The sequence below is a fragment of the Nuphar pumila genome, chromosome 1 (assembly GCF_984573655.1).
Source record: "Nuphar pumila chromosome 1, dmNupPumi1.hap1.1, whole genome shotgun sequence".
NCBI classification, from domain to species: domain Eukaryota; kingdom Viridiplantae; phylum Streptophyta; class Magnoliopsida; order Nymphaeales; family Nymphaeaceae; genus Nuphar; species Nuphar pumila.
The window spans coordinates 148,556,231-148,576,704 of record NC_143249.1 but is presented as its reverse complement, the minus strand read 5'-3'; the positions used below and the strand labels follow the sequence as shown (position 1 = coordinate 148,576,704).

General features: G+C 36.3%; 1 pseudogene; it reads left to right on the top strand.

Annotated features, from left to right (window-relative positions):
- The window catches only part of LOC149849212 (pumilio homolog 1-like), a 56,059-nt pseudogene that overhangs the window by 34,555 nt on the left and 1,030 nt on the right, over positions 1-20,474 (top strand).

The following is a 20,474-nucleotide window of genomic DNA, read 5'->3' as shown; positions in this document are numbered from 1 at the left end:
TTACATAGAGATACTAGAAATAATAACAAAATATTTATTTTTTACAGATTGGAAAAATCATCTTTGGTTAGAGAGATATCGTTCCGGAAATATATGCTTGATTCCGACGAATATATAACGAGTTGAAATAAATATATCCAGTTTCGGGTACAAGGAAATATAGCAAATCATGTTTAAAAATTATAAAATTTTATAAGTTGACATCGTATACATAGATAAAAACACTCCTTTTTACAGATCATCGATCAGATTTTCAGTTAAGGAGATATAATCTGCTCAAGTCGATCTAGGGTTTAAACAAGGTATAACGGGTTTTGTAAAACCGATTCCAATTTTTGTCAGAGAAAAAATATCAAACATATGCATAAAAATTTGAAACATTTACAGGAAATACTAGACAGAATAATGAAGACACTGCAACTTACGAATTGTCAATTGGATCTTTGACGAGGGAGATATTGCCTCGACAAGTCATTCCTGAATCCACATAGAGTTTTCACGTTTCAAAAAGCAGGGTTTGGTTTTCTATTTTTTTGACAAGGTTTCAAAACCCAAAATAATATGATTTTTTTATAAAAAATCACTGACATGTTCATGGTTTAATTCTAAAAAAATCGTATTTTTTTTTACAGAAACTTGAATATAAAATAACATGGTTCCCACGTGCTCGGGATCGAAATCCATGGATTATCGATAATGCATTAAAAACCTAATCTAAACTTGAAAAATAATAAGGAAAACTTGCAAATAACACCATGAATTTGGATTTGATGTTTTAATGAATAGAATAAATATAAATATGAAAAATAAATAAAAAAAATCAGGGAATACATGGTTAGAATTCAATTTAGCCTTCGAAAAGAGGGATTCAACCCATTGAACGGATGAATCTCGTCTTTTATTTGGCTTAAATGTAGAAAATGATGGTTCAAATGATTTCAATGGTTTGAAATCACGAAAAACACCCTTACACAACATTAGATCACTTTCTTGAATCGATTTTACGGTTCTTGAATGAAAAATAAGCTTGAAATCCATATTCAAGGGGCGGCAATGGTGAAAACCATAGCAAAAAGCATAAAAAGATTATAAAATTAATGAAAATAACAAAGTAAAAATCATTACCTTGGGCTGCTGCACCAATGGAGGGAGGAAGGCTGCTGAAGCAGAGAGAGGAAGCAAGAAAAGGAGAGAGAGAGAGAGAACCTAAGGGTCGACCCCCTTGGTCCCCTTTTTATAGATTTTTTTCAAAAGCTATTAATTAGGGATAATTAATGCCTTTTGACTTTTTCAAAATCCTATCTAAAACCAACTAAAGGGGGGACAATTTTTGGTGAACTTCTAGCATAGGTGGGACTCTAACTAACCCTAATTATCCTAACTAAAACCCTAGATAACTTAGGAGAGTGCAAATGTGGCGCCACTTGGTTTTTCTAAAACCCTAATTTTTAAAACTTTAAAATCCTAAGTTAACATCTAAAGTAAAAATGAAAATTTTAAAATCAAGTTTTGATTCTTTTAGACTCCTAACCTAATTAGAACACTGACTAACCCTAAGCTAACCCTAACTCTTTCAGATATGGCTCCACCCAAGTTGGGCCCCACTTGATTTTTCAAAAAAAAAAAGATTTTAAAACTTAAAAATGAAGGTTTTCAAAAGAGGTTTCGAATGAAATTTGTTTGGAAATTAGAAATTTTGAGTCCATCAGAGTCCTGAATGGATCGAGACTCCTCCAGATGTGGCGCCAACTAAGTGGGCCCCATATCAAGGTTTTAAAAAAAATTAAAATAAAGAATGAAAAAGGGTTTTAAAATAGAGTTAAAATCACCAGATGACAATCAGAGGTTAAAAATAGAGTCCTAAACGAACTGAAACTCTAGACTAGAGTCTTAAACCAGTTAAGACTCTGACATTTAGGTTTTTGAAAGCCAAACAAAGAAGTTTTGAGATTTTCTCAAAGCCAGTAAAAATAAGTCAGAAAATGCAATCAGGGTTAGAGTCCTAATTCAATCAAAACTCTAAAGTAGAGTCCAGAATCAACTAAGACTCTACAAATGGACTAATTTTTGAAGAACGAATGAAAACATTTTTAAAACAAGTGGATTGAAAGTGAAAATAAGATTCAGAATAGAGTCCTAACCCGATTAGGACTTTGGGACAGAGTCCTAAAATTTTGAAACTCTTTATTTTTTAAAGACAAACAGAGAGTTTTTGAAAGATCTTCTTGAAAATAGGTGAAAACAACAATGAAAGATAGAGTCCTGATCCAACTAAAACTCTGAAGTAGAGTCCCAGTCCAACTAAAACTCTAGAATTTTGACCAAAATAGAAGGTTTTAACAGATTTTGTTGAAAACAAGTAAAAATAAAGATGGAAGACAGAGTCCTAGTCTGGGTAAAACTCTGTGATAGAGTTCTAGCTAGTTCGACTGAAACTCTAAGATTTTGGCTCTTTTGAAAGTCAGATGAGAAGGCTTTCGAAAACAAGTGAAAAACAAGAATAAAGAATGAAATCGGGATAGAGTCCTAATCTGACTGAAACTCTGAGATAGAGTCCTAGTCCAACTGAAACTCTAAAATTTTGGCCAAAATAAAAGATTTTGAAAGGTCTTCTCGAAAATAGACAAAAATAGAAGTAAAAGGCAGAGTCCTGATCCGACAGAAACTCTGAAAAAGAGTCCTAATCCAATTGAGACTCTGAGATTTTGGTCAAAATGAAAGGAATGGACAAGGGGTAGGATTACTTCTAGTTTAAAATAGAAATGGGATTTTAGAAAAGGCTTAAAAAGGTGAAAAGACAGAGTCCAGATCCAACTAGGACTCTGAAATTTTAAGAAATCCAGATAAAAGAAATAATCTGGAAGTGAAACCCCCTAGATGGGTCTCACTCGAGAATTGAGATTAGTTAAAATTGAGTTTAAAATGAATTCAGTTCATTTTCTAAGGAAAATATTTTGAAATATAAGATCTTGGGGGTTAACAAATGGAAAAAATGTTGATTTAAAACCCCAGGTTTTGAAATTGATTTTGAAAAAAAGTTTTAAAATTCAAATCTGGATTGAAAGATTTTGAAAGACTAAAGTGTTGGATCTCAAGAATGAGATACAATGCCATGCAATGCAATAAAATTACATGCAATGACATACAATGATACAAGATGATATGAAATGAGATGCAAAAGGAAAAACCTAGATGAGAGATTTGAAGTCCCGGACCCTTGGTGAAAACAAAGAGTTGAGCATTTCTGTTCGGAGGTAAAGATTGATTATTGAAATTGAGCCATAATGGAGATTATCTATTGGAATACTTGAATTTGGGGCAAAATTCGGGCTCTGAATGGCTCTGGCTTAGATATCGACCAACAGGTTCCTTGAAGGATTTAGAGAGTGGGTCCCAGTGGCAAGAGAAAAGGGTTTGTGAGCGAAGGTGAAAATTTTAGGGTGTTTACAAGAGATTGAGCTTCTTGGGGTTTAGTGAGAATTTCATCGCATCAGCCTTCAACTTGGTGATGTTCTGATTTTCTAGGACACGTCACATACTCCTTCAACTTGAAGATGATTCGAGTCTCCTTTAGTCTCAGGAATTAGATTGATAAAATTGTCTCATTGGATTGAAAATCTTTTTATGATAACAGTGATTAAATATCTTTTAGAGATTGGCGGGAGGTTCATCACATCCGCCTTCAACTTGGCGATGATTTAAACTTTCCCTGGAAGAACATGTCATATGTTCCTTCAACTTGGAGACGTTTTGAGTCTTCTTTGGCCCCAGGGGTCTAACTCATCCATCAGTCTTCAACTTGATGATGACTGAGAGATCCCTTTTATAGATAATTAATTGCAGCTTGAATGATTGGAGAGATATTGAAATTGAGTGGATTCTTTTTCGCTGAGGATATTTCCACTACCTTATTACTAGAAGAATAGTCTTTAAAAATATGTCATAGATATGATCAATATCTATTCATTTATGGCTTTTCAACATCATTGGATTTTTCCTTTATCGATCATATCGAGGATTTTTCTTTATTCTTTTGGTTGACCAACAGAAAAAACTTGAATGTTGAGTCTTTCTTCGCAAAACTTATCTTTTTTGGAAAGAATACTGAAGGTAATTGAGGTAATTCTTTGTGCAATAAAAGTTTGAAATCAATAATTGTATTTAACGACAAATTGATAAAATATTCTAAAATCCTTGATAAAAGAAATTACTTGATATCCAATTGACATATCTGTGACTAAATTCTCCTCTCCTTTCCTTAAAGGAGAGACTCAGGCTTGACCCTTACCTGTACAGGTAAAAAAAAAATCCTCTCTTCCCTGAAGAGGAGGTGTTTGCAAAGTGAACTTTTAAAGAGAAATTAAGTTTTTGTTAAAACTCCCTAACGCTAGGCTTCTCTTATGGAAATGTAGTTGATTGGGTAAGGTTGATTAATTATCATAGAGGAGTGAGTCCATCATACTCTCCCTGAAAAAAGGGTCCTCGATGATGGGATAGCCTAACAAAAATATTAGGGGAGCCATAAGGAGAACAAGCTTTCGTCGAAGCTCTCCCTGGAAATAGGGTTCCTTGTGTGAAAATAAAAATTATTTTGCAAACTGTTCGTGAAGAGTGAATCCCTTCAAACTCTTCCTAAAAGGGATTCAACGAACAAAAAAAAATTGAATGCGAAAGGAACGAGCTCCCTCGAACTCTCTCTGGAAAAGGGTCCTTTGCAAGAAAAATGATTGATAATTGATATTGAGCTAATTGGCAGACGAGTTCGACACGATGGTCGAATCTTGAAAGACCATGATTGGCAAAAGTGACCCGTAGGTCAGAAAATGATTGACCTTGATAAAATTGGTTGATAATCTGAAGATTTTCTTGATAAACTGGTGACCCAGAGGCCTGACTGATAAAATGGGTGACTCAAAGTTCTGATTGATGAAATTGATGACTCAAAGGTCGGTTTGATAGAATTGGTCGACCCGAAGGCTAGACTGATAAAGATTAATTGACCCATAGGTCTGAAAATTGGCACTGAGCTTGAATCCTGATACGAGACCAGTGTTTGGATTCAATTTTAAAAAGGCAACCAGTACGAACACCGAGTTTTGAAGAAGCACCAGCATGAACACTGGATTTTGAAAAAGTACCAGCACAAACACTGAATTCTGAAAAAGTACCAGCACGAACACTGGATTTGGTGAAAGGACCAACACAAAGCTGGGTTTGGAAGGAAGGTTTGAGTCGAAACTCAAGTCTTCAAAAGAAACTTGACAAATTGGATTTGAAAGAAGATTCGAGTCGGAACTCGGATCTTCTAAACCAATTATTGAATTTAAAAGAAGGTTCGAGTAGGAACTCAAATTTTCAAAGAAAAACTAGATGAACTGGATTTTCTAGGCCAAGTCTTGAATTTAAAGAAAAGAAAATTTGAGTCAGAACTCGAATCTTCAAAGAAAAACTAGACAATTATGGACTGGGTTCGGAAACATTGATTAGTAAAAGCCAAATTTAAAGAGTTCGACCAGTAAGAACTGGATTTAGAAAGAGGCTTAACCAGAAGGTTGATGTTGGCAAGACCAGCGAAAATGGTTTTGATAAAAGACTTGACCCGAAGGTTGAATTTGAAAAAGATCGGTGCTTTGAAAAGTGCTTGTTGATTATGATGGGAGATTTTCAATCTTTACCCTCACGATGTCTTGGACAACTGCCGGGAGTCTCAGGATTATCCCTTATCCTGAATGAGTAATACACTTGATGTAAATTAATGCAAATGGATGCAAATAAATGCAGACAAATGCAAATGAATGTAAATATATGAATGATGAAAAATTTTGTTTGATCTTGCCTGCATACAGGGTATTTGAGATAAAAGACAAATTTTCATAATAAAAGATGCCCCAGTGTAGTCTGGGAGGAAGATGTTCAGCAGAAAAAATAATTAACCATTATTGAAGGAAATTCATTAAAGAATACAAAAGATAGAACCAACATTCTAAGCATAGAATTTCTTCAAATGTTAGGATTGATGGGTTCGAACAATTCTACCCCATTCGCATTAATCAGACGATATGAATTGCGTGGTATGGTTTCCTTAACCACGTAGGGACCTTCCCAATTTGGTGACCATTTGCCATGTGGGCGGTGCTTGAGATGAGTCGTTGATCTGAGGACCAGATCATTAACTCGAAACCTTCTTTCGATAACTGACTTGGCATATTGTTTGGCTATCCTTTGACGATAAGACTGAGTGTGCTCCACTGCTTTGAGTTTTCTTTCATCGAGAAGATCTAGTTGTACCAACCTCTGTTACTGATACTGATCAAGTTGTAGCTCTAAGAGCGATGCGAACTTGAGAGCGGGCTTCTGAATATGAAGAGGTAATACCACCTCGGTTCCATAAACAAGCTCTGAAGGAGTGACATTGGTTGGGGTTCAAATAGTGGTTTGATACGCCCAGAGTGCATCATGAATTTTCTTGTGCCAATCACGACCCGTCTCAACGGTTCTTTCCAAGATGCGAATCAGGATTTTATTGGTGGCTTCCGCTTGACCATTCCCTTGAGGGTAATAGGGAGCTGAAAAATAATGATGAATCCTGAACTTCGAACAGAAGGTCTTCATTCTCTCATTTTTGAAATGAGTGCCATTATTTGACATAATGTCGTGTGGTGTACCAAAACAACAAAGGATGTTCTTGTGGATGAATGAGACCACATACCAGCATTCCACTGTTTGTAGAGTTACAGCCTCAACCCATTTGGTGAAATACTTAGTTTCTGCAAGGAAATATTTGTGGTCATTGGAAGCGGAAGGAGTAATTGGGCCCACAACATTGAAAGCCCACATAGAGAATGGCCATAGAGATACAACTAATTGCAAGTATGTGGTTCGTGCATGAATGGAAGGTGCATGCATCTGACATTGGACACACTTCTTCACAAAACGATAGCAGTCTTATTGCATGTTTTTCTAGTAGTACCCTGCTTGAATGAACTACTTAATGAGAGTTTGGTAACCAACGTGGCCACCACAAATGCCTTCATGTGCTTCTCGAACGATTTCCTTGGCTTCATCTTTATCCAAGCATCTGGAATACTCGGCACTGAACTCACGACGATAAAGGACATCAGCAAGAAGAAAATATCGGGCAGACATATGTTGAATCGCTTTCTGCTCTCTATAACAATTCTGGTGGAAGCTCACCAGTTTTAATGAAATTTTTGATATCTTGATACCAAGGTTTCTTCTTTTGCTCCGCCTGGTTGATTTGCATAACTGAAATGAAAGTAGGTTGATCGAGTCTGCCGATTTTAAAAGATCGACAGGATTAGTCATCTTTAAAAGACATAATGGAGCCTAGGTTGGCTAAGCCATCAACTATTTGAATAAATTCTCTTTTGATATGAAAAAGCTGGAATTCCTTGAAGCTATTGATGAGAACTAAGACAATCTTTTGATAAGGAAGTAGCTTCTGATCTTTCACTTGTCATTCAGCTTTGACCTGGCTAATGACAAGCAGTGAGTCACCAAAGGCAAGCACTCTCTTGACGTTGAAGTCTTGCAAAATTCTCAAGCCTTGTATTAAAGCTTCATACTCGGCCATGTTATGAGTGCATTGAAAATCAAGTTTGAGGGAAAAAAGGATCATCTTCTTCTCAGGCGTGATTAATAAGATCCTGATTTCTATGCCAGTCATATTCTTGGAGCCATCAAAAAATAAACTCCAAACTGGAGACTGCTGGATATTATGGGTGCGTTCATCAGAGAAATCATCCTCGGCTTTTACATCTTTTGCCAAAGAAAAATCGGCTAACTTATCGGTGATGGCCTGGCCTTTGATTGACTTTTGAGAAACATACTCTAAGTCATTCTGCATCAACAAAACTTGTCATTTGGCAATCCATCCACTGAAAAATGGTTGTTCGAGGATATACTTGAGAGGATTAAGCTTTGATAGAATCTTGACTTCTGATGCTAACAAGTAATGCCTCAATTTCTAACACATCCATGGTAGTGCTAGGCATGTCTTCTCTATTTGAGAATATTTCTTCCCATAATCAATGAAGGTCTTACTTACGTAGTAGATGGCATGCTCTATCTGACTGCCTTCTTCAAATTATGCCAAGAATCCACCGCAAGCAGTTTGATTAACTAAGACATATAACAAAAGAGGCTTTCCCAATTCTGGCGGCTTCAGAATGTAAACACCCAAATTTCCAAATTCCAAAATTCATTTTTTGAACCTGATTCAATTCTGGATTTAGATCTGAGATCCAAATTCAATACTTTGCGAAATCTTTCAAAACTCTATTTGGATCTCATTTCTTGAGTCACTTGCATTTTAGATTTTCTTTCAAAAAGATAAAATAAAAAGATAAAATTTTAGAAAAGTTTTATAAAAATGGCTCTAGGTCAAACCAAAAGGGTTTTTGAAAATTTTCACAATTAAAACCCTCTTTTTAAAATTTTAAAGTTTAAAAGGGCATTTTTTAAATTTTTATAACCACCCTCTCCCTTTATAAATCAATATAAAGGGGAGGGAAAAGGAGGATCAGTCGCTCGCTCGATTTTTTTTAACAAGAGGAAGCACGGGCTCCTCTCCTCTCCCTCTCTCCCTCTTTCCCTCTTCCCTCCATTTTTTTCTCCTTCCTTCTTCTACCTCCTTGTATCCTCTCTTCTTCTTCTTCTGCCTCTCCTTTTCTTTTCTATTCTCACGATTGAAGAAAATCAAGGTCTACGACAATACTAAAGGGAAAATTTTCTTTCTCTTCTGAAACTGATAAGATCTAGACCGATCAATGCGGCGGCGGCACATCCTCCCTCCAGCATATCATCTTCTAGTGGAGCAGCATATAGGCGGAGCATGGGCTAGAGGTCTAATCATGCATATATTTTAGGGATATTTCATATAAAAATATGCATGATTTCATGAGAAAATGATTTAAAAAACCAAATTTTTGTTAGTTTCGAGTAAATGTGCTAAAATAATATAAGGATAGAAATGCATGAAAAATAGTGTTATTTTACATTTTAATGCATATTTTAGTGTTTGACATAATTGTAGTAGTTTAGTTTTTGAAAATCATAAAAAAAATTAGAGTTAAAATAGACTTAGTTTTGTATTTTCTAAAACATAGTCATTTTGAGTTGTTTTGTAAATAACTTTTTGAAGGGAGGTTTTGAAATGCAATTTTAAAAAGAAGATGGATTTATGGACAAAAGTTCAAATCTTTAAATATGATACGTAGGGGGAAGAGAGGCTTGTCTTCTCTTTCTTGCCTAAGCCCTCTCTTCTTCCCCTTCCTCTCCACCTCTTCTTGCCTTTTCTTCTCCTTCTCCCTATTTTCCCCTCTTTTTCTCATCCTCCTTCCGGTGGAGAATTCCGACAACGGCTGAAGCAAGAGAGAGGATTCCAACCTCTCTTCTAATCCCTCAAGTTACAGTGAGTTCCTCTTCTTCTTAACCTCTTCGTTCTCTTCTCTTTTGTTATTCTTTTCTCCTTTTTGATATCACGTAGTGTTTAGATCATTTTCTTTATGCATTGCATCTTGTTTTCCTGTAGCATACATTACATAGCATTCATGTGTTTTCTTTTCATCTTTCAATTTCTGTAGTAATTAGTTTTCATTACAATAGAGTAAATACTTTAGGATCTAGCATCGTTTCTGCAAACTAGTAGTAGCAGCAATTTGGTTTTTGCAAAAGCCTCAGCCTCAGCATTAACATTAGCAGAGGTTAATATTTGGAATTTGATCATCTCACGATTTTGTAAAAGAATAGTTGATCACCTGATCAACTATTAATTGATGTGGGGTGATTAAATATCCAGATCGGATGAATCGACTATCTGAGTCTGATCAATCAAAGGTTTAGATCGATCAAACTTGCTTTACAGTTCATATTGAAATGTTTACTGTTTCCAGCAATGAAATGAAGAAATCCGATTGAACTATCTACTGCTCCTATCGATTATTGTTTTCAAAGTTAATTGGATCTGATTTTTTGAATCGATCGGAAGTCTGGATCAATTGCCTCTATTGGAATAGGATCTGCCAGAATCCTTTAGATACAAGTGGACTCCCGTGTTTTTTTGGTAGATCGGCTAGATGACATTGCCAGAATTTCTTGCTTCAGCCGCCGAAACTTCTCCTAAGCCTGCCGTGAGATTCTAGATCTGCAAGACTAAAAAAATCGATCATTCTGATAGATATATTTGCTGTGAAACAAATGGATGCATAAGCTATGATCAGGTGAAATTCCAAATCTATCGGAACCACCAGTGCCTCTTCCGGTGGATCCCTCTTCTGTTGTCCTTCTGCCAGAATCCCTTGTGTAAAGTCTGAATCCATCGATCGATTGTCTGATATCGACCGATCAGAAGAGGTCTTGATTGAAATTCAGCCTGTCGGAATCCTAATCCGGCGTTCTCCTGCCAGAATCCCTTGCATAAGCTGTGACTTTGTGAATCCTCTGTCATGATATGCTATGAAATTTGAATTCTTTGAATCTGCCGTAGCTAGCTGACCGAAATCTCTTGTGTAAGTTGGAAACTGCCAGAAATACTGGGATTTCTGATGATCTCTTGCATTTCAATCGATTGAGATACAAATTAATGAGTTTTACTTCTAATGTTTACTCATTGTGTTTTTAATGTTTTTCGGCATCTATGTTTTACTGGCAATAGATCACCTGATCTATCCGGCGACTTGATATTATGCCTGAGCACTGTATCTTCGGTGATTCCTTGTGTAAGTTGAAAAATTGAGAATTTCAGCCATGAGTTACAGAGGAATTGTGATTTTTTTAGATTAATCGTTATTGACAACAGACATTTTTTGAACTTTGCTGATGATAATTGCTTTCTGGCAAAAGTTTTCCGGCAGCTGAAATTGATAATGAATGGCAACCTTGTATTGATTAAAGAGTGTTGAGATTGGAGTGAAAAGTTCATTTTACAATTTTTATATCTGTGAAGGTTGATGTTGTGTAAATCCAGTACATAGCAATTGCATGAAATGCTAAGTTTACAATGTATTTTCTATGAATAGCACTGTTGATTTTCAATAAGTATCATTGCATGTTAGCTGAAGCAAATTTGAGTTTTGTTGAGTTTTTTTTAAGTATTAGTTCATTAACTTGTAGAGTTTAGTTTAACCTACCAATAGTTAGTTGTTAGTTCATCAATTAGTTAGTAGTTAGACTTAATTAGAATCTTTGTGATAATTAGTAGTTAATTTCATGTCAATTAGTAGTTAGTAATCAATTTTTTTTATTTGAAGTGTCATGTAGATTTTATAATTCTTTTAGTATAGTTTTATTCTTTTATTTTGTACTGCTCGTGTTTCTTTTGACTTGTGCAGGATCACATAGGAGTGGAGCTGAAGTGCATACGTGACACGGAAGTGCAAGAATAGAAGATGTTTTTCTTTTATTTTAGAATTTAGGCATTTAATTGGGTTTGTAAATATCGCTTTTTATGCCCTCTGTGAAGGGTATTCATTTGTTGTAATAGTTAGTTGTTTTTACCTTTCTTAAACATTTTACATTTTAATAATACGGCAATAAAGATTAGTTTAGATTTGTGTGTTTGAATACGAAATATTCTCGTTCCCTGAGTTCGACCCGGTCTCATCCACTAGTGAGAACCGGTTTTTATTATTTGATGTCTGGTTTTCACATGTTTTACATATAAAAATCTTTTCAAAATTACAACGATTTAAAAGAAAACATCAAATTTTTGGCGTCGTTGTCGGGGAACGGCATAATATTAGTATTCACTTTATTGCCTAGTGTTTGTTTGCATTTAGGTTTAGAACCACGTATGTGCATATCTTAGAGATGAGCTTACTTTTCTGCACAACCCACCTACTAGGATCCCCTTAGAGGTGACTGTGTACGATTGGTACCATACACATAGATTTCATATTTCTTTTGCATAATCTCTGTTATGTGTAACTGCATGGTGTTTGTTTAGTTTTTGTTGTTTTTAGTCTACTCACTTTGTGGTTTGCGTGATTTGGCCGCTTAGTGCGTTAGTTAGGTAGAAAACCCAAAGTTAGGACGTGTGCTACACCGGTCTACTCCAAGGTGTACGCAATGGCTGACGATCATCATTTGATCCATCCTTTGAGGGAGTACTTCATGCCAAATACGTATATTCCTGCCTCCTGCATCACGAGACCTGATGTAGAGCAAGCCATTTTGAGATTAAGGCCAGTGTGATTCAAATGCTACCTTTGTTTTATGGCCTTAGTAATGAGGACCCATATCGTCATCTCGACGAATTCCTTGAGATTTGATTGACAGTGCGAATCAATAATTTTGGAGACGATGCTATGAGGTTGACTTTGTTTTCGTTCTCTCTCAAAGATAAAGCCAAGCACTGGCTAAAATCTCTTCAAACGGTTCATATTTCTACTTGAGAAGGAATGCAGTGCGAATTCCTCAAAAAGTACTTCCCAATTGGTAAAACGAATCCGTTTCGTAAAGCTATAACCAGTTTTTCTCAAATTGAGGGAGAACAGTTTCACGAGTCTTGGGAGAGATTGAAAGATCTTCTCCGCAGGTGTCCCCATCACCAGGTGCCTCGTTGGCAGTTGGTGCAGTATTTCTATGACGGGCTTACTGAGAAGCACCATCAAATGGTTGATTCGTCTTGTGGGGGCACTTTTATGCTCAAGAGTGAGGATGAGGCATGGTCTCTATTTGAGACCTTGAGTGAAAACACGATGCATCATGCTTTATCTTCACGGCTCAATAGGACTACATCTCTGTCTAGTGGTCCTAGGAAAATAGGGATTTCTGAAGTAGGGTCTGAGTTAGATTTGCGTACCAAGGTTGACCAGTTGACTAGGAAGTTAGATCAATTCCTAGCCAATTCTTCAAGAAGTCCAATAGAAAGAGTATGCGAGCTATGTGCTAGCCCTGCACACTGTGTTGCGGATTGTCCGGCAGCGCCATTATATCCTGAATTCGTTCAGGAGCATGTGAATGATGCCCAAGGTTTCGCTAAACCCATGCCTGATTTATTTACACCATCATATAACCCAGGTTGGCGAAACCAGTCCATTTTCCTATCCCATCAGCCCTCCCAGACACAGTATAGACCCAGTAACCCTTCACAAGGTTACTCACATCCCATTTTTCCACAGGTTCATCCCCCAGCCCAACCTGCTTATACTCAACCCCATTCTCATGAGCCTTCACCTAGTCAATCCTTCCAAGATAGGATATTACAAGTTCTGAGCTTCCATACGCAGTCAATAGCCAAGCTAGAGACTCAAATGGGACAGTTGGTTGAGACCTTCAGTAGGCAAAGCCAGGGGAACCTTCATAGTCAGTCTGTTGTCACATCAAAGGGAGAGGATTCCATGTCATTTGACTTGCATCCCACTGCTTCACATTATGAGCAAGTCAAATCTGATACATCCCTTCAAATCGGGAAGGCGTATCAGACCATTCAAGAATAAACTTATGAGCCCCAAATCACTTCTACTGACGAGTCAATTTTCATGATACCTCAGCAAAAGGGGAAAGGCCCTCAGTTGTTACAATCTTCACATAAAGCCTCATTTTCTCAGCCTTTAGGATCATCGATTTTTAGTAAGCAAGAGGTACAGATGCAGAAGATGCTTGACCAAGTCAAGCTAGATCCTATTCACCACTTGTCTGAAGTTGCATTCATCGATAGTCGGTCGGTTCTAGACTCTCATTTCCTGACCAGTCTCTCAGATGAGACTAATTGATCATGCATATAATTCAGGGTTTATTAACATTTAAATATGCATGATTTTATGAAATAATGTTTCAAAAACCCAATTTTATGTTAGTTTTTGAGTAAATGTGCTAAAATGATTTAAAAATAGAAAATGCATGAAAAATAGTTTTATTTTACATTTTAATGCCTATTTTAGTGTTTGACATAATTGTAGTAGTTTAGTTTTTGAAAATCATAAAAAAAAAATTAGAGTTAAAATAGACTTAGTTTTGTATTTTCTAAAACATAGTCATTTTGAGTTGTTTTGTAAATAACTTTTTGAAGAGAAGTTTTTGAAATGCAATTTTACAAAGAAGAGGGACTTATGGAGAAAAGTTCAAATCTTTAAATATGATACGTAGGGGGAAGAGAGGCTTGTCTTCTCTCTTTTGCCAAAGCCCTCTCTTCTTCCCCTTCCTCTCCACCTCTTCTTACCTCTTCTTCTTCTTCTCCCTAATTTCCCCTCTTTTTCTCATCCTCTTTCCGGTGGAGAATTCCGGCAATGGCTGAAGCAAGATAGAGGATTCCAACCTCTCTTCCCAACCAAGTCTGTAAGTGTATCCTTCTCTTCTTCTTCTTCTTCTTTTCCTCTTCTTCTTCTTCTTCTTTATGAATTTTCATTTTGATTTCTGTTAAGCATTCATAGCTCATATTAAAAGAAATATGTTTTGATTTACAGTTTTTGTTTCATAAAATTTTTAATTCGTAGTTACATGAATCGGTTCTGCATAAATAAAAAAAAAAAAGGAAGAAAAAATTTGCCGATGAATCTCAGAACTCCTGTAGCGTTTCCGGTTTTCTTAGATCTGAAGTCTTGATAAAACATCAGAGTTAAAACATTAAAAACAGAAAAATTTTGTTCAGCAATTGGTGGATTTCAATATTTCTACAGGAACTAATCTGAAATCTACCGTCGGATTTCAACAAAATTCCTACAGAAGCTTGATCGATCATCTGGATCGATTTCCATTAATTTTTTTATCCGGCGATCATTATTTTCAAAGCTTACTAAATTGATTTCTAACTATCAATCAGAGAACTGGATCAAATCCAGTTGATTATAATCTCTTTGTTCTCTGATTGATAGTTGAAATCCTCTGATGTAGCCGGATTCACATCACATGTATCGTGAAAATGTGAAAGAGGCACTTTCATTTGAGTTGCCGTGAAATTCATTTCACGGCTGTTGAAGAATTCTAGTGGAGGCTGTTGAAGAATTCCGGTAGGCTGTTGAAGCATTCCAGTATGCTGTTGAAGAATTCCGGTAGGCTGTTGAAGAATTCCGGTGGAGGCTGTTGAGAGTTCTGGTAGGCTGTTGTGATTTTCGGTGGGCTGTTGTGATTTTTCGGTGGAAGATATTGAGAGTTCCGGTGGAGGATTCACCGGAAGTTCTGGTGGTTCAGCTCCCTGAAATGGTGGGAACCGAACTCACCTGTGTGAGGTCGTGTATTGTGATTCAATCGTGAATTGTTGATATTGTATTTTTTCTCATTTTCACGGCAAAGAATTATTTTGAAAAAAAATGTTTTCAGCAAGTGTAGCTGTTCCTAATCTTTGGTGATTATTGTTTGAAGGTTGATTGATGGACTTTTGGCATTAATCAGATGTCTGTTTTAGATCAAACTAGTGATTTCTGAATGTATAAGATCTAAAAATGTTAGTTTGAGTGTATTAAAGAGCATTTGATTGAATGAATAAATTGCTACTTGAACATTGATTTTTGAGCTTTGTAGAACTACTGGTTTCTTGATTAATCTGATTATCGGTCATCTTTCCAATTTCTAAGCAATATCTGGCCTACATATTTGATGAATGATCAGTAGTGTTAATTTTTGAACATATGTTACTAGTTGATTAGTAATTACTTTTAATTAGTTGTTTTGAATTTAGGTTTAATTAGTTGATTTGAAATAATTAGCAATGGTAATTGCTTTGTAATTAGAATATTTAGCTAATTAGTAATTAGTTTACTTAGTAAAGAAATATGATGTTAGTTTTTGGATACTATTTTTAGTCTTAGAATTAATTAGTTAATTGTCATTAGCTTCCTTTCATGATATCTTTTAGAATTTTTTTTTAGTGTACTTTGTTTAGTATAATTTTTACTTTTATCTCGTATACTGCTCATGTTCATTTGAATTGTGCAGGATAGCACAGACTGGAGTGGAAGAGATTACGTGACACGAAGTACGAAGAATAAAGTTTTTTTACTTTTAAATTTAGAATTAGAATTTTAATTGGGTTTGTAAATATTGCACTTTACGCCCTCTGCGAAGGGTATTCATTTGTTGTAATAGTTAGTTGTCTTTACTTTTCTTGAATATTTTACATTTCAAATAATTCGGCAATAAAGATTAGTTTAGATTTGTGTACTTGAATACGATATATTCCCGTTCCCTGAGTTCGACCCGGTCTCATCCACTAGTGAGAAGCGGTTTTTATTATTTGATGTCTGGTTTTCACATGCTTTTCATATAAAAATCTTTTCAAAATTACAACGATTTAAAAGAAGACATCAAATTTTTGGCGCCGTTGCCGGGGAACGGCGTAATATTAGTATTCGCTTTATTGCCTAGTGTTTGTGTTGCATTTAGGTTTAGAACCACGTATGTGCATATCTTAGAGAAGAGCTTATTTTTCTGCATAGCCCACCTACTAGGACCCCCTTAGAGGTGACTGTGTACGATTGGTACCGTACACATAGATTTTATATTTCTTATGCATAATCTCTTTTATGTGTAACTGCGTGGTGTTTGTTTAGTTTTGTGTTGTTTTTAGTTCACTCGCTTTGTGGTTTGCGTGGTTTGACCGCTTAGTGCGTTAGTTAGGTAGAAAACCAAAGTTAGGACGTGTGCTACACCGGTCTACTCCAAGGTGTACGCAATGGCTGACGATCATCATTTGATCCGTCCTTTGAGGGAGTACTTCATGCCAAATATGTATACTCCCACATCCTGCATCACAAGACCTGATGTAGGAGCGAGCCATTTTGAGATTAAGGCCAGTGTGATTCAAATGTTACCTTTGTTTTATGGCCTTAGCAATGAAGACCCATATCGTCATCTCGACGAATTCCTTGAGATTTGCTCGACTGTGCGAATTAATAATTTTGGAGACGACGCTATGAGGTTAACTTTGTTTCCATTCTCTCTCAAAGATAAAGCCAAGCACTGGTTAAAATCCCTTGAGACGGTTCGTATTACTACTTAGGAAGGAATGCAAAAAGAATTTTTAAAAAAATATTTCCCAATTGGTAAGACAAACCAGTTTCGTAAAGCTATAACCAGTTTTTCTCAAATTGAGGGAGAACAATTTCACGAGTCTTGGGAGAGATTGAAAGATCTTCTCTGCAAGTGTCCCCATCACCAGGTGCCTCGTTGGCAGTTGGTGCAGTATTTTTATGACGGGCTTACTGAAAAGCATCGTCAAATGGTTGATTCGTCTTGTGGGGGCACTTTTATGCTCAAGAGTGAGGACGAGGCGTGGTCTCTATTCGAGACCTTGAGTGAAAACACGATGCATCATACCTTGTCTTCACGGCTCGATAGGACTACATCTCTGTCTAGTGGTCCTAGGAAAGTTGGGATTTCCGAAGTTGGGTCCGAGTTAGAATTGCGTACCAAGGTTGACCAGTTGACTAGGAAGTTAGATCAATTCCTAGCCAATTCTTCGAGAAGTCCAGTAGAAAGAGTGTGCGAGCTATGTTCTAGGCCCTGCAAATGGTGTTTCAGATTGTCCGGCAGCGCCATTATATCCTGAATTTGTTCAGGAGCAGGTGAATGCTGCCCAAGGTTTCGCTAGACCCATGCCTGATTCGTTTACATCATCATATACCCCAGGTTGGCGAAACCAATCCATTCCCCTATCCCATCATCCCTCCCAGACACCGTATAGACCCAGTAACCCTTCACAAGGTTACTCGCATCCTATATTTCCACAGGTTCATCCCCCAACCCAACATGCTTATACTCAACCCCATCCTCATGAGCCTTCATTTAGTCAATCCTTCCAAGATAGGATATTACAAGTTTTGAGTTCCCATACGCAGTCAATAGCCAAGCTAGAGACTCAAATGGGACAGTTGGTTGAGACTTTTACTAGGCAAAGCCAGGGGAACCTTCATAGTCAGTCTGTTGTCACATCCAAGGGAGAGGATTCCATGTTATTTGACTTGCAACCTACTTCACCTCATGAGCCAGTCAAATCTGTTACATCCCTCTAGTATGAGAAGGCGTGTCACTCCACTCAGGAATCGACTCATGAACCTCATAGCATTTCTACTGACGAGTCGATTTCCATGATACCTCAACAGAAGGGGCCTTACTCACAGCATACATTTTCATCATATAAAGCCCCATTTTCTCAGCCTTTAGGATCACCAATCGTTTTGAGTAAGCAAGAGGTGAACATGCAGAAGGTGCTTGACTAAGTCAAGCCAGATCATATTCACCACTTGTCTGAAGTTGCATTTATTGATACTCGGTCGGTCCTAGACTCTCGATTCTTGACCAGTCTCTCAGATGAGACTAATCTCCGTTCTTCATGTCAAGAGAGTCATGATACTACATTTGGAGGTAGAAGGGATGGAAACACAGTGCGTAGTGTCACAGATGACACTCTTTTCTATATAGAGCTCGGTTGAGTCTGACTTCATGTCCATTGATCTCATGGACGATGAAGGATTTTTCCAGGGATCCGTCTGGCTGGGGACGTGAAACTTAGCGCTTTATGGGAGGCAACCCATATTCTGTATAGTATTACATTTGTTGTTAGGATTTGTAGATTTTATTTGGTTTTATTTTTCGTTTTTCTATCTTTTCTATGAGTTTCATGTTTTGTCCTGTATACATTGCATTCATTACATTCATAGAACGTGTATTTTTAATTCATGTCAGGTTATTCTACTCTTTTCCCTCATTTATTTCTCTCATGTGCATTCACTGAGTTTCATTCAAGCATGGGGGAGTGCCACTGGGACAGTGTCATATAAGCATGGGGGAGGGTGTAGAGTGCACACCTTGATATTTCTGTTTACGTTCTTGCACATGTTTACATATCTCTCATGAAAAGTAGATTTTTAAAGAAAGAGTTTGAACTTATATGAATGTTATTTCAGATCTAATGTTTTTAGAGGATTTTTTAAGCCCCACGAAAATTTTTTCTGACATAGATCTAAAAATTATGGTTGTTTATGCGGATTTCGAAGAAATGATGATAGATATATGTTAGAATTTATTTTGAATCATAAATATGAATATGCACAGTTCTATTTTTGAAAAACTAAGCAAATGAACAAAAGCATAAAAATGAGCTCAAAAAGTGAGAAAAAGCATGCGTTAGGTTGTATGGATAATTTCACAATCCTTAGTAGATGGAACTTAGATGTAAGTTGACACTTTTAATTCCATTTTCGAAAAGGAGAGTGGAAAACTTCGTAATCCTAAGTAACTGAGAACAGATACAAGTTGAAATATTTGACTCTCATGTTATAAAGGAGAATGAAGGAAGTCACTTTTATGTCTTAGTTGATATCTTTTGGTATGTATTGAAAAAGTATAGAAGATGTTGACATTGCACAAGGCATAAAAGCAGACCACACGCAAGCTATATGAGAAAAATAAGTGTGCAAAAAGAAAAAGCATGAAAAGAAAAAAAAAAAAAAGAGAGATAAAAGAGCTTAGAAAGAAAGAAAAGTTCAATGCTTAGAAGTGTGATTGAGAAAACCTGTGCAGAAAACATATGAGTGAGGATAAGTAAATAATAATATATTTTTATTGGATTTTCTAAGAATAAAACATAAATAATTGTGATTTTTAGAAAAGTGAAAGAAATTCTTTTTCTGTGGTAGTGCATAAAAGACTCTAAATATATTTCGATTTTGAAATAATAGGAAAAATTTGTGAAAACAAAGTCTTTAATTACTTACTGCTTGTGAGGATGTGTAATATTATGCATACATGACAGAGATGTTTGTGGGTAGCATCACTGCAAACCTTCACGAGACCTTACTCGTCCACTAGGGTAACCCAGGGGTTGAAAGGGCTTGTTGCATGAGCTAAATGCAACCGTGATTCCTACGAAAGTGAGTTAGGTGATAGTTTGATTTCTTGCATTTTTCTAGTTTGCTCGAGGACTAGCAAAACATAAGCATGGGGGTATTTGATCATGCATATAATTCAGGGTTTATTAACATTTAAATATGCATGATTTTATGAAATAATGTTTCAAAAACCCAATTTTATGTTAGTTTTTGAGTAAATGTGCTAAAATGATTTAAAAATAGAAAATGCATGAAAAATAGTTTTATTTTACATTTTAATGTCTATTTTAGTGTTTGACATAATTGTAGTAGTTTAGTTTTTGAAAATCATAAAAAAAAATTAGAGTTAAAATAGACTTAGTTTTGTATTTTCTAAAACATAGTCATTTTGAGTTGTTTTGTAAATAACTTTTTGAAGAGAAGTTTTTGAAATGCAATTTTACAAAGAAGAGGGACTTATGGAGAAAAGTTCAAATCTTTAAATATGATACGTAGGGGGAAGAGAGGCTTGTCTTCTCTCTTTTGCCCAAGCCCTCTCTTCTTCCCCTTCCTCTCCACCTCTTCTTACCTCTTCTTCTTCTTCTCCCTAATTTCCCCTCTTTTTCTCATCCTCTTTCCGGTGGAGAATTCCGACAATGGCTGAAGCAAGATAGAGGATTCCAACCTCTCTTCCCAACCAAGTCTGTA